At 40.6% G+C, this 17,819-nt stretch overlaps 1 protein-coding gene across 1 annotated transcript in view; it reads right to left on the bottom strand.

The window, feature by feature from the left end:
* Nucleotides 1–17,819, bottom strand: part of QTRT2 (queuine tRNA-ribosyltransferase accessory subunit 2) — a 62,195-nt gene that overhangs the window by 17,421 nt on the left and 26,955 nt on the right. The gene's annotated exons all lie outside the window — the stretch shown is intronic.

Genomic DNA, 17,819 nt, shown 5'->3' with positions numbered 1-17,819 from the left:
AATTAGGTCAGACTTGGATAGCTGGAGCCCATGTTTTGGGCCATGTGTAACCTCCATCCTTGCTAGCATTTCATAGAATGATTGTTGTGCTTGTTCACGCAACTGGGCAACTGAGTATTTTTTTTTTTTTTTGGTCTCCATAATGTTGTTGTTGAGTCGCTAAGTCATATATGACTCTTTGCAACCCCATGGCCTGGAGCATGCCAGGCTTCCCTGTCCTTCACTATCTCCCGGAGTTTGCTCAAACTTGTGTCCACTGAGTCAGTGATGCCATCCAACCATCTTATCCTCTGTCACCTCCTTCTTCTCCCCTCAATCTTTCCCAGCATCAGGGTCTTTTTCAGGTGGCCAAAATATTGGAGCTTCAGCTTCAGCATCTGTCTCCATCACATAAAGCACAGAACTATCTTCTCTTGGTGATAAAGGTCAGTTAGCCTTGCCAGGATGGTGACTCCATTTCTTACCTACTAGTGCATTAATGTGCCTTTTGTGCCAGCATTGATAGAAGGTGACTGACATCAACTAAGACATTCTGTTTTGTAGGTTGTAAAACATCACCTGGACAAGTCATTCACTACTGCCCATGAGATATATTCTTACCTCAAAGCACTTCACTTCACAGGCATACTACCTGAGGCTTTATTCTTAAAAAGAATTCCCCTTCTTCCCTGGATTAAGTCTGTAGCATTCTAAAATCCATCCTGGCAAGGGGAGTGGAATATCATGATTGGTTTAGTCTTAAACCAATCATTTGCAATGGAATGGATTTCAGGGCTCCCTGATCTGTAGTTGGTAGAACATAATCTGTTCCTCTGTGTGCAGAACCTTCAGCCTTCAGGCACCTCTCCACCCCCAGTGGATTGTTGATAGAGGCTCTGGGAACCCCTCCGCACTATCCCTTATTTCAGTTTTCTGGCATTTAATTCATCCAGCTCTAGAAACTTAAATCCACTTAGAGAGGGCCCATGTTTTCTTAATTTCTCACTTATGTGGGACTTCGATCCTCCCTGTATCTTCCTTTCAAAATTGAATATGGTATATCCTGGTGTGGCCTTTCTCTGGCTCCTGCATTTAAAAGTCGACTTTTATTTCCCCAGCACCCCTAGGGAACCTAGCTGAGTTCCATCCTCTGTTTCCATAAGAAATCCACTCGCACTAAGCAATTAACAAACTCAGAGGTTAAAGCGTCTGTCTATAATGCAGGATCCCTGGGTTCCATCCCTGGGTTGGGAAGATCCCCTGGAGAAGGGGATTCTCTTGCCTGGAGAATCCCATGAAGAGCCTGGCAGGCTACAGTCCACGGGGTCGCAAAGAGTCAGGCACGACTGAGCTACTTCACTTTCACTTTCACCCAAGATCTGAGCCCGGTGGGGAAGAGAGGAGGCAGATCACCATTTCCTTACTTGGTCTTTCTCCTGTATCTTCTCAAAACCTTTCTCCCAAATTTGGCCTCAGGGCTCTCGAGTCTTCTCTTGTCCTTGATGCCCAAACTTGGAATCTTCATTCCTTTTCAAAGTGGGATAATATCAATATCTTCCTTCCACATTAAGAGAATTATAATTTTTCCCATCTTTTTGCACATTGGTGAAAACAGAAGCAAAGCAAACAATAGAAAAAAGTAAAAACTACTTAACTTGGGTTAACATTATACCACCTCACTTACTGAAAGAGCAAGCTGCTCCATATTTGGGCTTCCCCTCACTCTGACAAAGCTTTTAGGGTTCTTAGAGCAGCTGTTAGCACTTTTTGTAAGGGGAGGTTTATTCCCAACTTCAGCTTCCTTTATTCTGTTTTTGAAGGTTCATGACAATCTTTTGTGTTCAAGCTCATCTATAATCCCCTTTCCCTGTCTTTTGTTCATGTCCTTTTAAAAGCCTGAGCTCTGCAGAGCTCCCTGCACAACCAGCTCCTTCTTCAGATGTCTCCCCTTTATCCCTGGATTATTTCCTATTATATTATAATCAGGATTTTATTATTTAAATCTCCCACCTCCCCCAAGTCATATTCCTTTTGTAAAAGCTCACATCACAGAATCGCACCTGTGGTAAATACTCTTTTGAAGTGAAGAATTAATTTGTAATGCAAATAATTACCTCTTTATTTATCTCATTTTCAAGTAGGAATTTTCATATATCAAATTTTCATAAAGACAAATTCAGGGCAAATGATTTCACACCTTTTTTCTTCTCCGTTGCTTCCTCTCCTTCCCCCTCCCACTTCCCTCCTGTCCTATTCCCCTCTGGGTTGTTTTCCTTCCTCCTTCCAGGATCTGTGCAAGGCCCTCGGGCTTCTCTCCCTGACGCTGCTTCTGTCAAACTGAAATACTTTCCGTTCAAGTGTTGGAGTGAGCCTTTGTTGCACCAGGCCGACTCAGCTCACACCTGCCTCTAAAGGAGCTCACAAGCAGAGCCAAGTGAAGAAAGCACTTGCATGGAGAATTGGTTGTCGGTCTGTAACCCCTGACAGCTGGGGATTTCCATTTCCTGACTGTTCTGTATCTATCAACTTCAATTAAAGTCCACCTTCTTCAACTGACAAACTCTGAGGAGTCAGTCTCTGCCTCAGCCTCCTCAGGGGTAAAATGAGGGCAATGATCTCTGTCCTGTCTACTTTACAGTGTTGTTGGGAAAAAAATCATGTGTAAGAAAATATAAACTGGAAAGCATGATCTAGCTATACAAGAATATCTACTGCTTGTGCTTAATATAGATTTGTTGCCTGAAAATATCAGGGATGGGAGTGTTGAGTCTGGAACTGGGTAGAAATGAATGATCTTTAGGGAGGGTTTTCAGCAAGGTACTCTGAGAACTGAGATTTTTTTAAAAATTTATTTTATTAAAGTATACTTGATTTACAATGTTGTGTTAATTTCTGCTGTACTGAAAAATGATTGTTATACATATAATACATTCTTTTCCATATTCTTTTCTGTTATTGCTTATTATAGGATATTGAATATAGTTCCCTGCATTATGGGCTTCCTTCATAGCTCAGTTGGTAAAGAATCCGCCTGCAGTGTAGGAGACCCCGGTTCAAATCCTGGGTGGGGAAGACCTGCTGGAGAAGGGATAGGCTACCCACTCCAGTATTCTTGGGCTTCCCTTGTGACTCAGCTGGTAAAGAATCCACCCGCAATACGGGAGACCTGGGTTCAATCCCTGGGTTGGGAAGATCCCCTGGAGAAGGGAAAGGCTACCCACACCAGTATGCTGGCCTTGAGAATTACATGGACTATACAGTCCATGGGGTTGCAAAGAGTCAGACACAACTGAGCAACTTCTACTTTCACTTCCCTGCATTATATAGTAGGGCTTTGTTGTTTATCCATCCTGTGTATAATAGTTTGCATCTGCTAAGCCCAAACTCCGAATCCATCCTTCCCCCACCCCCAGCCCCACCTGGTAACCAAAAGTCTAAGAACTGAGTTTTTTTCATCAAGAATTGCCCTGTCCCTGCTCCTTCCCACAAGAGCGGCTCTGGATTTCTGAAAACTAGGGGTGGCCTGTCGTATTTGTGGTATCTGGTTCCAGTGCCCCTCTACATAACTGACCCCAGGTATATCATGTAAGAGGGGCAGACCAAAGACTGCAAGGATTGTTCAGGGTATGGAGAGGTGGAGTGTATGGTCAGGCCCCTCAAGATGGCTGTTCTCTTGGGCTGTGTACATCCCCTGCCCAACCAATGCCTGCCTCACCTGTATCTTACGCACATGACTGACCTTCCATCCCACATACCTGCCCCAGGCCCCAGCTAGTGATTGTTCTTATCAAAGGGACATGCCCCTCTACTGAGCTCCTGCTAATTAATGAGCCCACCTGATATCAACTGGTAATTCCTGCTCCCCTCCTGCTGCCATGTCCTGCCCATTGTCCACTGCACACAGTGGACTCCAGGACCTTGCTTCAGGTGTGTAAGTTCTGATCCATTAAACTACTGATGTCTCAAAAACAAAAAGAATCACCCTATCCCTACACATATGAAGATTAAAGGCTGAAGGCTTCATGAGATAACAATGTTACTGCCTCTGAGATGATTTATTTCATTTCTAGAAATATTATAAGGACAAAACTGTCCAGAAGACTGAGATACAGGGAGGGGAGTGGAGATAAGGGCAAGGCTTTCTCAGGATTTGCAAAGGGAGGTAAAGTGAAGGAGCAAAGATTCTCGAAGCTAAGGGAAGTTGTGCCATGTGGAGTAGACATTGAAAGGAAGTAGGAAAATAGCTTTATCAAGTGAAAATAACGTTTAGAAAAGAGAGAAGCTATGAGATATGTTAGTAAGAAATGGAGAATTGAGTGAAAAGTTAGAAAAAAGCTAAGAAAGCCAAGAGAAGTAATTCCTTTCAACGAAGAAAACAAAGTTTGCCTGGTAATGCCAATCTACCTGCATTCCTGCTTGCCCACCACCATCACCTTCAAACTTTTATCAGGTTTCACTCTGACGAACTATAGGAGAAACCTCAAAGTTTTGTTCATTTAATTACATCAATCCTGAGCAGCATCATGGGGGTAGAAATAGAACATGGGTTTTAACTCCTGTCAGGGGGCAAAAAAACATAGAGAACAAAGTGCTGGTTCTTGCTGTGTTGCCCTGATGGTTATGCAAACATGACCTCATACTAACTTCCTAAAGAAGAGACAAGGGAGCTCAGACAGGGGATTTGGAACATCATCTGGTAGAAACATTAAACTCAGCAACCCTGGGAGTGGTCCATGAGATTTAAAATGTTGTCCTCTAGGACTTACTGGGTGGTCAGTGGTTAAGACTCTGTGCTTCCAATGCAGGGGGTGTGGGTTCTATCCTTGATCAGGGAATTAAGATCCTACAATGTGGTGTGGAGCCTGCCAAAAAAATAAATACGTAAAATAAAAATTTTTTAAATGCTGTCTTCTTGGATGATGTATTTCACTTTTGAAAATATTATAAGATGTATCAAACACTCAAAAAACTTTAGAGAATAATATTGCATCAAAGAAGGGCAATGCCAAAGAATGTTCACACTACCACCCAATTGCACTCATTTCACATACTGGCAAAAAATGTTCAAAATTCTGCAAACTAGGCTTCAACAGTACGTGAACCGAGAACTTCCAGATGTTCAAGCTAGATTTAGAAAAGGCAGAGGAACCAGAGATCAAATTGCCAACATTTGTTGGATCATTGAAAAAGCAAGAGAATTCCAGAACAACATCTACTTCTGATTCATTCACTATGCTAAAGCCTTTGACTGTGTGGATCACAAGAAACTGTGGAAAATTCTGAAAGAGATGGGAATACCAGCCCGCTTTACCTGCCTCCTGAGAAATCTGTATGCAGGTCAAGACTAACAGTTAGAACCAGACATGGAACAATGAACTGGTTCCAAATTGGGAAAGGAGTATGTCAAGGCTGTATATCGTCACCCTGCTTCTTTAACTTATATGCAGAATATGTCATACGAAATGCCAGGCTGGATGAAGCACAAGCTGGAATCAAGATTGCCAGGAGAAATATCAATAACCTCAGATATGCAGATGACACCACCCTTATGGCAGAAAGCAAAGAGGAACTAAAGAGCCTCTTGATGAGAGTGAAAGAGGAGAGTGAAAAAATTGGCTTAAAACTCAACATTCAGAAAACTAAGGTCACGGCATCCGGTCCCACCACTTCATGGCAAATAGATGAAGAAACAATGGAAATGGTGACAGACTTTATTTTCTTCGGCTCCAAAATTACTGCAGATGATGGTTGCAGCCATGAAAGTTAAAGATGCTTGCTCCTCAGAAGATGCTTGTCCTCAAATTTAGACAGCATATTAAAAAGTAGAGACATTACTTTGCTGACAAAGGTCCATCTAGTCAAAGCTATGGTTTTTCCAGTAGTCATGTATGGATGTGAGCGTTGAACCATAAAGAAGGCTGGGCACCAAAGAACTGATGTTTTTGAACTGTGGTGTTGGAGAAGACTCTTGAGAGTCCCTTGGACTGCAAAGAGATCAAACCAATCAATCCTAAAGGAAATCACTCCTAAATATTCATTGGAAGGACTCATGCTGACACTGAAGCCAATACTTTGGCTAACTGATGGGAAGAGCTAACTTACTAGCAAAGACCCTGAGTTGGGAAAGATTGAAGGCAGGAGAAGGGGATGACAGAGAACAAGATTGTTGGATGGCATCACTGACTCAATGGACATGAGTTTGAGGAAACTCCGGGAGATGGTATAGGACAGGGAAGCTTGGCATGCTGCAGTGCATGGGGTCACAAAGAGTGAGACACGACTAAGCTACTGAACAATAATTGCACATAATAGCTATATCAGATGTTAACATTTTGCCATATTCATTTCAGATCTTTTAAAAGAAAGAATACGTTACAAATACACTTAATCATCCTTATTGCATTTTCCTCCTTCCATACTCAGAAGGAATCAATATTGGCATTAAATATTTATCATTTTCACCATGTTTTATGCCTTGCTATGTACACATATATCCATATTGCATTTTATTTTATGTTTTCAAAGTGTAAGTACAATTATAGTACTAATAGTATAAGTACTATTCTCTGAAAATCTTTCTTCATATAAATTGATAAATGTAGGTTTAGTTCATCATTCATTTTAACTCTATATAAACATTCCATTCTCCTGTTGATAGTCATTTAATCTGTTCTCAAACCTTTATTGTTTTTAAAAGCTATAATGAATATTTTTATACATATATCCCTGAGCATATGTGCTGAATTTTTTCTAGGATATAAACCTAAAAGAGAAATTATTAGTAGAAAGATCTGCACATATTCTACTTTAGTAGATATTATCAAATTATATTATATATTATATCCTAATGAGTATCTGATTTTTTTAAAGCTTTTATTGGAGTATGATTGATTTACAATGTTGTGTTAGTTTCAGGTGTACAGGAAAGTGAGTCAAGTATACATATACATATAGCCACTCTTTTTTAGATTCTTTTTTTCCCACATAGGTCATTACAGAATGTTGAGTAGAGTTCCCTGTGCTAGTCAGTAGGTCTTTATTAGTTATCTATTTTATATATAGTAGTGTGTATGTGTCCATATTATAAATAGTGCTGCAATGAATATTGGGGTGCATATATCTTTTGAATTAGTGTTTTTATTTTGGGAGAATATATACCAAGTTTCTGTATACCAACAACATGAATTGGGGTGAGAGGCACAAAATTCAGTCTACAGCAGCCCCTAATGAAATAGTGGATCTGGGAAGTGATCATTAGTGACTGTCATGACCATTAGAAGAAAAGCTGATGGGTAAGTCTGCAGTATCAGGACCACTAATCAATCTTAATGGCACAAGAAGTGAATGAACCATTATGTGCCTCCTCATGGAAGAACACACCACCATCCTCAAAATAGCCTTGCCAGAAAAATCAAATCTGAACCTGATCTCGCCTCTAAATCAGCAGTATTCAACAGAATATAATGTAAATCACATATGTAATTAAAAATTTTCTACTAGCCATATTAAAAATTAAAAATAAATAAGTAAAATTAATTTTAATAATATATTTTATTTATCCCAATGAATTAAAATATTATTTACCATCAAGATGTTAACAATGTAAAAATAATTATTTGCATCTTTTTTATGTGCTAAACTTTTGAAATCTCTTCCATATTTTACCCTTTAAGCATATCACAGTTCAGACTAGCCACATTTCAAGCACTTTATTGCTACACAGATGCTGATTCAAATAAACCAACTCTAAAAAAATATGAGATGATGGAATAAATTTGAATACTGTCTAGGCATTTGGTTATAGTAAGGTGTTATTCATTTTAAGTGGAATAAAAGTACTTTGTTTACTTATTTGTTTATTGACCACAGTAAAATTTTTGTTGAGCCACTTTCAAAGATTTTTCAGTAAAAATCACTAGCTTAATCTTTAATCAATAATATGATAAAATGGCATAGTGTCTAATGAAGGAAAATCTGAAGTGGTTGGCTACTTCACACGTGTATTTTAGAGTTTCTTGGTTGTTTTTTGGAATTATTTATTATTATTAATTTTTAAAGAGCCCTTATTTTTTTAAATATATATGTTGAAATGTTTACAAATAATATTAATATCATAAATTGTCTGTAATTTGCTTCAAAATAATCCAGATAGCACTGAGAAGAGTAGATAAGAATGTAGAAAAAGCAAGATTGGCCCTGAGCTGATGGTTGACACTAAGAACATGGTACCAGCTTGTTGTTCAGAGTTTCTGTTGAAGAATAGCGGTGTCTTGTTTATTGAACACAGTAAGTTAGGATTAATCTATTACATCATTCACTTTTGACTCCAGGAGAGGTTATAACAGTGGCCAGAATTTCTCCCCTGGCTTTGAAGCAGATATCCAATCTTGGGCAATGTTTCCCCATGTTCCCTCTGATTCCCTACATTACCCCAAATGTTAAAATTAAAAAAAAAAAAAAAAAAAAAGATTGTGGAGCTGAAGATTTAGATCAACTATGTGAAAAAAATGAAGAAATTTCAACTGCTGTCAGGGAAGAAAAGTAATGTTTCAAATCCAGCTTGAGCTAGTATTCCTCCAGGAGATGTTCAGTTGATGGAGACAGGGCTAACTCGAATATGAAACATCCAAAGAGAAGTCAAATCTCAGAGGGAGAACATGGAGCTGCTGGAGTCAGTTAACCACCTCCTCGTGGAATACCATCCTCCTTCCAGCACTAAACCTTGAGGATTCCGAGTTCCATTTTATCAGAGGAGACGGCAGTCCTTTCTTTTGTATCCCCTGCATAGACTGCCTAGTCAGTCAGCAAACGTGTTGAGTGAGAGAGTGAGGGATGGATAACGGAGGGTAATCAGAGGCAACATGGCATCATGGAAGGAACGCAGGCAAGTCTGGGAAGAATTCCTGGACCACTTTGTTAGTGGCCTGGAATTGTCTTCCCTTGGTAAAACTCTACACATCCTTTCTTAAATTACCAAGTTAACTGTTTTCCCTGTTGTCCCCATAAGCAGATTCACATTCATCCAACTGCATGTTTTTTTTGTTCAAAAAATATGACGAGAAAAACTTCTCTACCATGTCACTTCATATATCCCACAGCAGTGTGGTTACTGTGCTATTTTGCATGGTTATAAATGTGTTTATTCTCTCCACTAAGCTGTGATTTCAAAAGCAAAACCTCTGACATTTTCATGTTTTAATCCCCACCATGCGGCAAATGTGGGACATATAAGCAGGCAGTACATGTTGAATGAGTAGATCATCCATCGACAAACATTACTGGGCATCCAAACAGGTTAACAGCATGAAGTGGCAACTTCCTTAACTTTTTATTTTCTAGATGAACACTTCAAACATGGCTTTCTAGCTAGGACCTTGTTACTGACTTCAAAAGTCACACAAGAAAACCAGTAGAAGACTACTTTGCAGTTACTCTGACTCATATACCCATACCCTTTAAAAAACAATCATAACCAGAATTACTCAGCTTGACCTTCTCTTGAGACATGGATTAGAATGACCTTTGGTATTTTCTAAAATGTAAAGCACATATATATTGCTGTTATTAAGGACACTCAACTGAGTGTGCTTTCTAGTCTGTACCCGTTTCCCAAATTCTATATCCAATTGTTGCTCCATAAAGGTTTTGAATAATTGCTGGATCATTAGAAAAAGTCTCTACTCCTATGATTATCTTTAAGATTAGATCATTTCTTTCAAAATTCTGTTCAAAAAAATCAGCGACACATCTCTGTAGAAACTTGTTAAGAGAAGATAGACTATATACCTATTTCAGAGCCTTACCCTGGACCTCAGGTGCCTGTGAATGAGAAGGGGGTAAGGCTGGAATTATAGCATAGGCTATAGCACCAGATGTTCCTGGAATCAAAGTACATATTGTAAGTAGTTATTTGATTGTTCCAGCCCTGTTTTCTCAAATATAAGTGGAAACAATTATACTTTTTTAGAGGGACTGTACATTTGTTGGGAGCCTTAAAATGAAGGCCACTCAAACTGAATTAATGTCAGCCAATCCAGGCAAACCCAGCTCACTAATCTGGCCTGTAGTTCTATTTCTTCAATAACAAATATTAAAAACAAAACCAAAAAACTCTTTAATATTTGCATTTTCTTTATCATAGGAATTGTCATCTAGTGATTTTTTACATTCTCTCATTTCTTAGGGGAGTTCCCTAGTCTTCTTTGTGGTTAGGATATGACTTAGGTTATTGAGCAAAGTGAAGTTTTCTAATTATATGGAATGTATGTAATTCTGAGTTTACTCCTGGTCTGCAAATTCCAAGAAGGTAGGTGCTCTCTGTGGGGTGTTTGTCATTGAATTCCAGTGTAGAGAATGACTGACACTTCGTTGGAAATCAATGAGCTTTTCTTGACTAACTGACTGAATGCTAGATATTGGAATGAATCAGGTTGGTGAGGATATATTTATGACTGAACAATATCCCCAATGACAAATTATGGGGAAGTCCCTCAGTGAGATTTGTTTTTATGTACTGATTAGCTGGACCAAAGTCCATAGATAATCAAGAACCTGTGAGAAAAAAGATATGATCACTCGATGAGGCCCTGGATGATGAACACCACTGCTCACTCCTTTCCTTTCTCCTGACACAAACCAGCAGCTCAAAAAAACCGTGGAGCCCTTTACAATTATGGGAGGGGCATAGAACAGAGAAAGGATTATACATGGCAGATTACATTGGAATGACTTGGTCTATATGATCTTTCTGAACTAGGCTTGAGACATCTTTGCCAACTCGTATGGTGCCCACAGTTACAGTAAGGTCAATGCAGACTTTAAAAAGTGTATCTATAAACAGAATGATCTCTGCGTTCAAGAATCACTATTATTCCAGAAGCTGAGGAGGCTCACAGCCATGGCCAGAATGGTAAAATCATGCCTGTCAGAGTTCTCCAGAGAAACAGAACCAATAGGAGATGATAGATGGACAGATACAGACAAATAGGAGAGATTTATTATAGGAATTGGCTCACATGATTATGTAAACCAAGAAGTCCCACAATCTGATCTGCCGTCTGCAAGCTGGTGGCCCAGAGAAGCTGTGGGTGTAAGTCCAGTCCAAACCCCTGAGAACCATGGGAGCAAGTGGTGTAAGTTCCAATCTGAGTCCAAAGGGCCAAGAATCAGGAGCATCGATATCCAGGAGAACAGGAGAAGACAGATGTCCCAGCTCAAGTAAGAGACTTATTCGTCCTTCTTACACTTTTTTGTTCTACTCAGACTTTTGAGAAATTGGATGGTGCCCACCACATTGATGAGCGAGATCTTCTTTACTCAGTCTACGAATTCAAATGTTAATCTTTCCTGAAACAGCCTTACAGACATACTCAGCAATAATATTTTACCAGCTATTTGGGCATCCCTTCCACAGTCAAATTGACATGTAAAATTAACCATCACAAGTGCCCAGTACATGATGTAGGAGCTGCTTAAGAGTACTGAGGCTGTATGGAGGCAGAACAAGAACTAGGGACCAGGACAAAGGCTGGGAAAGGAAACCTAGACGCTTGTACCAGCCCTTCCTCTCACTTCCTGTTAGACCTTGGGTTAGTCACATTCTATCTGGGCCTCGGTTCCACCTCTGTTTATAAAATGAAGGAGCTGATAAATGATTATATTTTCTGTGTCACCAAAGAATCCTGTTTTTGACAAGGAGAAAAACTAAGCTAATTTCCCCTCCCCATCCCTTTCTACAATTTAAATGTCCTTTTGTTTTTCATTTATATGTAAATATGTGAGACTTTGACCAAAACAAAATTACCATCTCTGGGTGACTCCTCAGCCTTCTCCTCATTAAAACCGCAGCTGCAGATTTCTAGAACCAAAAAGGGAAAAGAGCTCTTGTTCTGCCTCCATACAGCCTCAATACTCTTAAGCAGCTCCTATATCATGTACTGGGGACTTCTGATGGTTAATTTTATATGTCATTTTGACTGTGGAAGGGATGCCCAAATAGCTGGTAAAACATTATTTCTGAGTGTGTCTGTAAGGCTGTTTTGGAGAAGATTAACATTTATGGGGATAAAATATCTTATCCCCATTCCTTTTATGAATTATATCATTCATCCAAGGAGTAAGTTTCCCAGCTGGATTGACTAGAAGACAAGTGCCATTGACAAAGGCAAGGAAGTTGAAGCTTGACTTTGACTTTAGTTTGCCTGAAAGAAGAAAGATAATAAACCTGGTTTCTGATGTGTCAGATTTCTGGTAATAGCTGAACGTTCAAGTAGAAAAGTGAAGTTGAACTGACTTTTTTAATATGAATGGAAGTGACTTTTCTACTCAAACAACATGGAATTGGGGTCTAACCAAAATCAGATACATGGTAAAAAAAGAAAAAATGAATGTGCTCTGTCATTCTCTTCTCTTTTGATGTGTAATTACTATGTGGGGGACTGGATATATTTTCATAGTTTGTGTTTTCTTCAGCTGGCATCATGGGAAATGATAAATGCAACTGTGATGAAAACGTTAAATAAGTTTGTTAAACAAAAATAAAAGTAAGTGAGTTGGGAATGGAAAATTGGAGGTGTGATTATTATTATCTATTATGTCACTGAATTCTATGAAAGGACCTGTGACCAACATAAATCATTCTGGGATGGTTTTAAGTACTATTTTAACTGTTTGGAAGGAAATCAGATCCTCTGAGGGGAGACCATCTTCTCATTCCATCCATACAAATTCAAGTGAAACTTCACCAGACCCCTGGGTTTGTAATGTTCAGTCTTGAGGGCTAATCTTGCCTAATTTCTTCATGAAAGAAGCATCCTGAAGATGCTTGCCTTATTTCTCAGTTACTGGGGGTTCCCTCAGCCCCCCTCACCTTTCGGTTTCTTGTCTCTTACCTCCTGTCTCACATCCCTTACTAATAGCAACTGTAAAGCAGTAGTTACTAAATGGTTATGAAACTCTGATTTGAAACCAAGATGATTATGTTGTTTGGGAGGGAAGGGAAAATGGACTAAATAAAAGGAAGTGACTCTGAGCTGTTAAGAAGAAGACCATTAATAGCCACATCTTGATTCTGTTCCAAAGCCATCAAAAAGAGTCAGGGAACAAGGTGATAATAAGAGCAAATGCGTTCCTCAGACAAAGGAGCAGACAGCAGGGGACAGCAGTTCAGGGAAAGAGGCAAGCATTAGGGAGAGCGTGCAGAAGATGCGCTAATCCTTCTGAATCATACTGGCAGGAGCACAGGCCGTTTGAACTCCTTGGCAACTTCAGCTTGGACTCAAAGTGGATTGTGAGGAACGAGAACAAAAGAAAAGTTCACTCTGAGTTCCTCTTGTCAGAGCAGGGGAAACTGCTTTGAGGCCAGCGCTAGAAGATGCTAATGGCAGAAGGCAGAACTGAGTCAAAGAAGAAAATAAAAATGTGTCAGGTCACTGGGAGCTTGCCTAATGTAAAGTGAGAGAAAATCACCACTGACAAGACATTCAGCCTAGGTCCCACCGCGTACTGCTGTGTCAGCTCAGCGGGCAAAAATCTGAAGATAATGCCTCAACTGCTCGGAGAATACGCCTTCCCTAGACAAACAGTAATTGAGCTCTCACTGTGTTGGCCGAGACTAGTGCTGTTAAATGCTGGAAGGTGCAATAGGAACCCTTATGTCCTTGGACCATCTGGTTTTGTGAGCCAGAAAGGATCCTTGGAAAGGGGTACTGGGAAACCACTGCTGACCCTGGAAGGGCACAGCCCAGCAGAAAACAGGGTAGGATGGAGGAAAGTAACTGGAAAGAGAGAGGCTTCTCTTTAAACTCCTTAAGAAGACAGACACAGTGACTGAGTCTTTCTTCTCCAGGCCTGACATTCTCAACCATAAATCAAAAAGTTGAACAAGGCAATCATACCTTCCCTTTGGGCAGGTTTGGAATTGTTTGGGGAGTTATCTGGGGATCATGCCAGGGAGCTGGGACAACATAGGGGACCTCGTCTGTTAAAAAAATAAAATAAAATTACCTTATTGAATTCTTACAATCAAATACTGCCAACTAGCATTGCTTCCACTCATGCATCATTAAAAACAAACAGATATTTCCTTGGTATTTCCAAATACCAAATACCTAACAAACTTTGACCTTAAAATGCACCTTGATTAATATGTGAACCGGTAATTTTTTTAAAGCATAACTAACAATTCAGTTCCTAACATGAAAGTGAAAGTGTAGTCACTCAGATGTGTCTGACTCTGAGACCCCATAGACTGTAGCCCACCAGGCTCCTCTGTCCATGGAATTCTCTAGGCAAGAATACTGGAATGGGTTGCCATTCCCTTCTCCAGGGGATCTTCCTGACCCAGGGATTGAGCCCCAGACTTCTGCATTGCAGGCATATTCTTTACTATCTGAGCCACCAGGGAATGGGGCTCTCTTAATGTGGAAATCTGTAATCAGCTGCAGGAGCTAGACGCATCATTGAAAAACTTTTAAATGTTAAAGATGCCAGTCTCCCCTCCAGATTCTAAACCAAGGGTTGCAAACTAGGCAAACAGGTTTTGCCTGACTAGCAGAATATTTTTTTTTTAAATTGATCCAGCATTTAAAAGTTGTGAGTTTCAGTGTTCTGTGATGGCCTAGAGGGGTGGGGTGGAGGGGGAAGCTCAGGGAGGGGATATATGTATACTTATAGCTGATTCATTTTGTTTTACAGCAGAAACAAACCAATGTGGTAAAGCAATTATACTCCAGTAATAAAATAAATAATAATAAATTATGATGAAAATGCAAAAAAAAAGGTTTTATCTGAAAATCCAGATTTGTTGGCTATTCTGAAAGATTGGAAGATGTGACAACACTGGATCCACAGCAGCAATTAGCAAGAGGTGGATAGCAGCCGTCCTGTTTGGATGTGGCATCTGCTCTCGTTTGACCATCCCCACCACTCACATTAGGGTGACCACATAACTTGGCCAAACTCGGCACTCCTGAGAGTAAAACGCGTGCCTGGACCATCGACCTAAACCAGGACTGCTGTGGGCAATGAGGATGTATATAGTTACCTCACTTCACACTATTACTCTGGACTTTCTTCTCTGACTTGCCCAACTATTAATTTGGTTATATGGTCATAAGTTAGGGATTCCCATAAGGAAGAAGGGAGAGAAAAGGTGTAAAACGAGTGAGAGACCTAAAGGGTGAAAAAAAAAAAAAAAGACATGAGAAAAAGCATATTACAGTGAATGCCAATTACACCAAACCTTCAGGTGAAGGCAGAGCCTTGCTGGTGGCTGGCTCAGCATGTAAGTTTGACCTTCCTGGCTCCCTGCCCTACACAGCACTGTCAGTTTTAATAAGCTGTAATCCTGTTGCTATGAGCGAGACTAATCAAACTGCAGAGAGCAGCCTGTTCCTAATCAGAAAGGCACAGGATAATCATTTAACTCTGTGGTTTCTCAGTGAGCTCCAAGCTGCTTCAACAGAAAAAAAAAACATCCTGGAGAAGATGGTTGCTTACACACTCTAATCTTGACCTTTTGATGGCCTTTGTTTGAAATTTTATTAAAATTCTTTAATTACACAAATATTTAGTTTGAAAAATGTGTTAAAAGAGTCTCTTCCCTTTATTCTCAGAGAAGAATAAAATATCCACCAACCGCCCCCCTCCCCCGACCCCCCGCCGCATACAGGAAACCTCAGACTCTTACTGATTTCTCAAGAGTCCACTTTAACTGATCACAGCCCCAAACCCTCTCCCTGGTGGCTCAGATGGTAAAGAATCTGCTTGAAATGTGGGGGACCCAGGTTCGATCCCTGGGTTAGGAAGATCCCCTGGAGAAGGGAATAGCTACCCTACCCACTCCAGTATTGTTGCCTCGAGAATTCCATGGACAGAGGAGCCTGGTGGGCTACAGTTGAGAGGGTTGCAAAGAGTTGAACACAACTGAACGACTAACCCTTTCTGAGAGAGTCAATTCCTAGGCAGGTTGATAAGAAGTCCAAGGGTCCCTGAGGAGACAGGGGTCTGAGGTTCTCGAGGAAGAGATAGGGGTCTGGAATTCTCAAGGAGGAGGAAAGGACAAACTTTTTTCTTTTTTCTCTCTACATTCCTTAGTCACATAAAACAGTTTTTTCTTTAAGCCCGGAAGTGATGATTATACAAGTTCAGTTCAGTTCGGTCGCTCAGTCGTGTCCGACTCTTTGCGACCCCATGGACTACAGCATGCCAGGTCTCCCTGGCCATCACCAACTCCCGGAGTTTACTCAAACATGTCCATTGAATTGATGATGCCATCCAACCATCTCATCATCTGTCGTCCCCTTCTGCTGCTGCCTTCAATCTTTCCCAGCATCAGGGTCTTTTCAAATGAGTCAGCTCTTCGCATCAGGTGGCCAAAGTATTGGAGTTTCAGCTTCAACATCAGTCCTTCCAATGAATATTCATGACTGATTTCCTTTAGGATGGACTGGTTGGATCTCCTTGCAGTTTAAGGGACTCTCAAGAGTCTTCTCCAACACCACAGTTCAAAAGTATCAATTCTTTGGCGCTCAGCTTTCTTTATAGTCCAACTCTCACATCCATACATGACTACTGGAAAACCATAGCCTTGACTAGATGGACCTTTGCTGACAAAGTAATGTCTCTGCTTCTGAATATGCTATCTAGGTTGGTCATAGCTTTTCTTCCAAGGAGTAAGCGTCTATTAATTTCATGGCTGCAGTCACCATCTGCAGTGATTTTGGAGCCCCCCAAAATAAAGTCAGCCACTGTTTCTCCATCTATTTGCCATGAAGTGATGGGACCGGATACCATGATCTTTGTTTTCTGAATGTTGAGCTTTAAGCCAACTTTTTCACTCTCCTCTTTCACTTTCATCAAGAGGCTCTTGATTATGTAACAACAATGTATCCTGCTTGAGGAAAGTTTCTCCTTCCTGAAAACCTTCTGACTAATCCTGATATCTTAGAATGTGTATTATGGGAGTGGGTCTGGTAGGATCTTTCTATTATTAAATTCTAATCCTGTTATCCTAGAATGTAAATTGTGGGAGTGGATCTGGTAAAATTTTTACAACCTTGAGACATTCTTTTGATTTATTGTAGTAACTAATTTTAAAAGTATATAATTCCCTTGCTTAGATGAGTGGGGCGCCCCCCGCCCCCTTCTGATGTCTATGTCAGAAGCTTCTATGTGCCTTTTCACTGATAAAACTTCTTCTGCCACACAAGAGCCCTGAGTGGTCAAGCCTGGTCTCTGGTCCGAAGCTAAAATTTTGGAGATCACAAATCTGACATCATTCACTGTAAGCTATCATTTCCAAATCCGCTCAATGCCATTCAAGGTGTGATTACGGTCCTCAAACTGGGCTTGGGCAAATTAGGGGACATGGAATGGCAACTCACATCAAGTACCTACAGACCGATAGATGTCAACATGGTACTGTGGGCCACACAGGCCAGTGCCAGCTATTCCCCAGCAGAGCAGTGGGAGCCAGGACTGAGCTCCAGCAAAGCTTCAGAAGCCCCCTGCACCTCAGGGCCAGAAGGCTTCTCTCTTCAGTCTGTGCTTCTTGTAGCCTCTTCAACTCAGGAGCAAGCCACCAGGAAGAGGCTAGTGCAATGGTTAACTTGAGTTTTAGTCCGATGGAGCCAAGTCTAACCTGGGAGCTGACTAGTGGCGGGCTTTTGGTAAACCACTCAACTTTCCAGAAATTCCTGGTAGGGCTCAGGCAGACAACTCAACCTTCCTGAAACTCAAGCTAGGAATAATATCAGCAACACACAGCCACGCTGTAAGAGTCAATGAGATATCTGTGGAAAGCATTTGCTAAGGCGCCTGGCACAGTAAAATACTCCATA

The sequence above is a fragment of the Bos taurus genome, chromosome 1 (genome assembly GCF_002263795.3).
Source record: "Bos taurus isolate L1 Dominette 01449 registration number 42190680 breed Hereford chromosome 1, ARS-UCD2.0, whole genome shotgun sequence".
Lineage (NCBI taxonomy): Eukaryota > Metazoa > Chordata > Mammalia > Artiodactyla > Bovidae > Bos > Bos taurus.
Note: the sequence above shows the minus strand (reverse complement) of the source record. Positions and strands in the feature narration are given on the sequence as shown.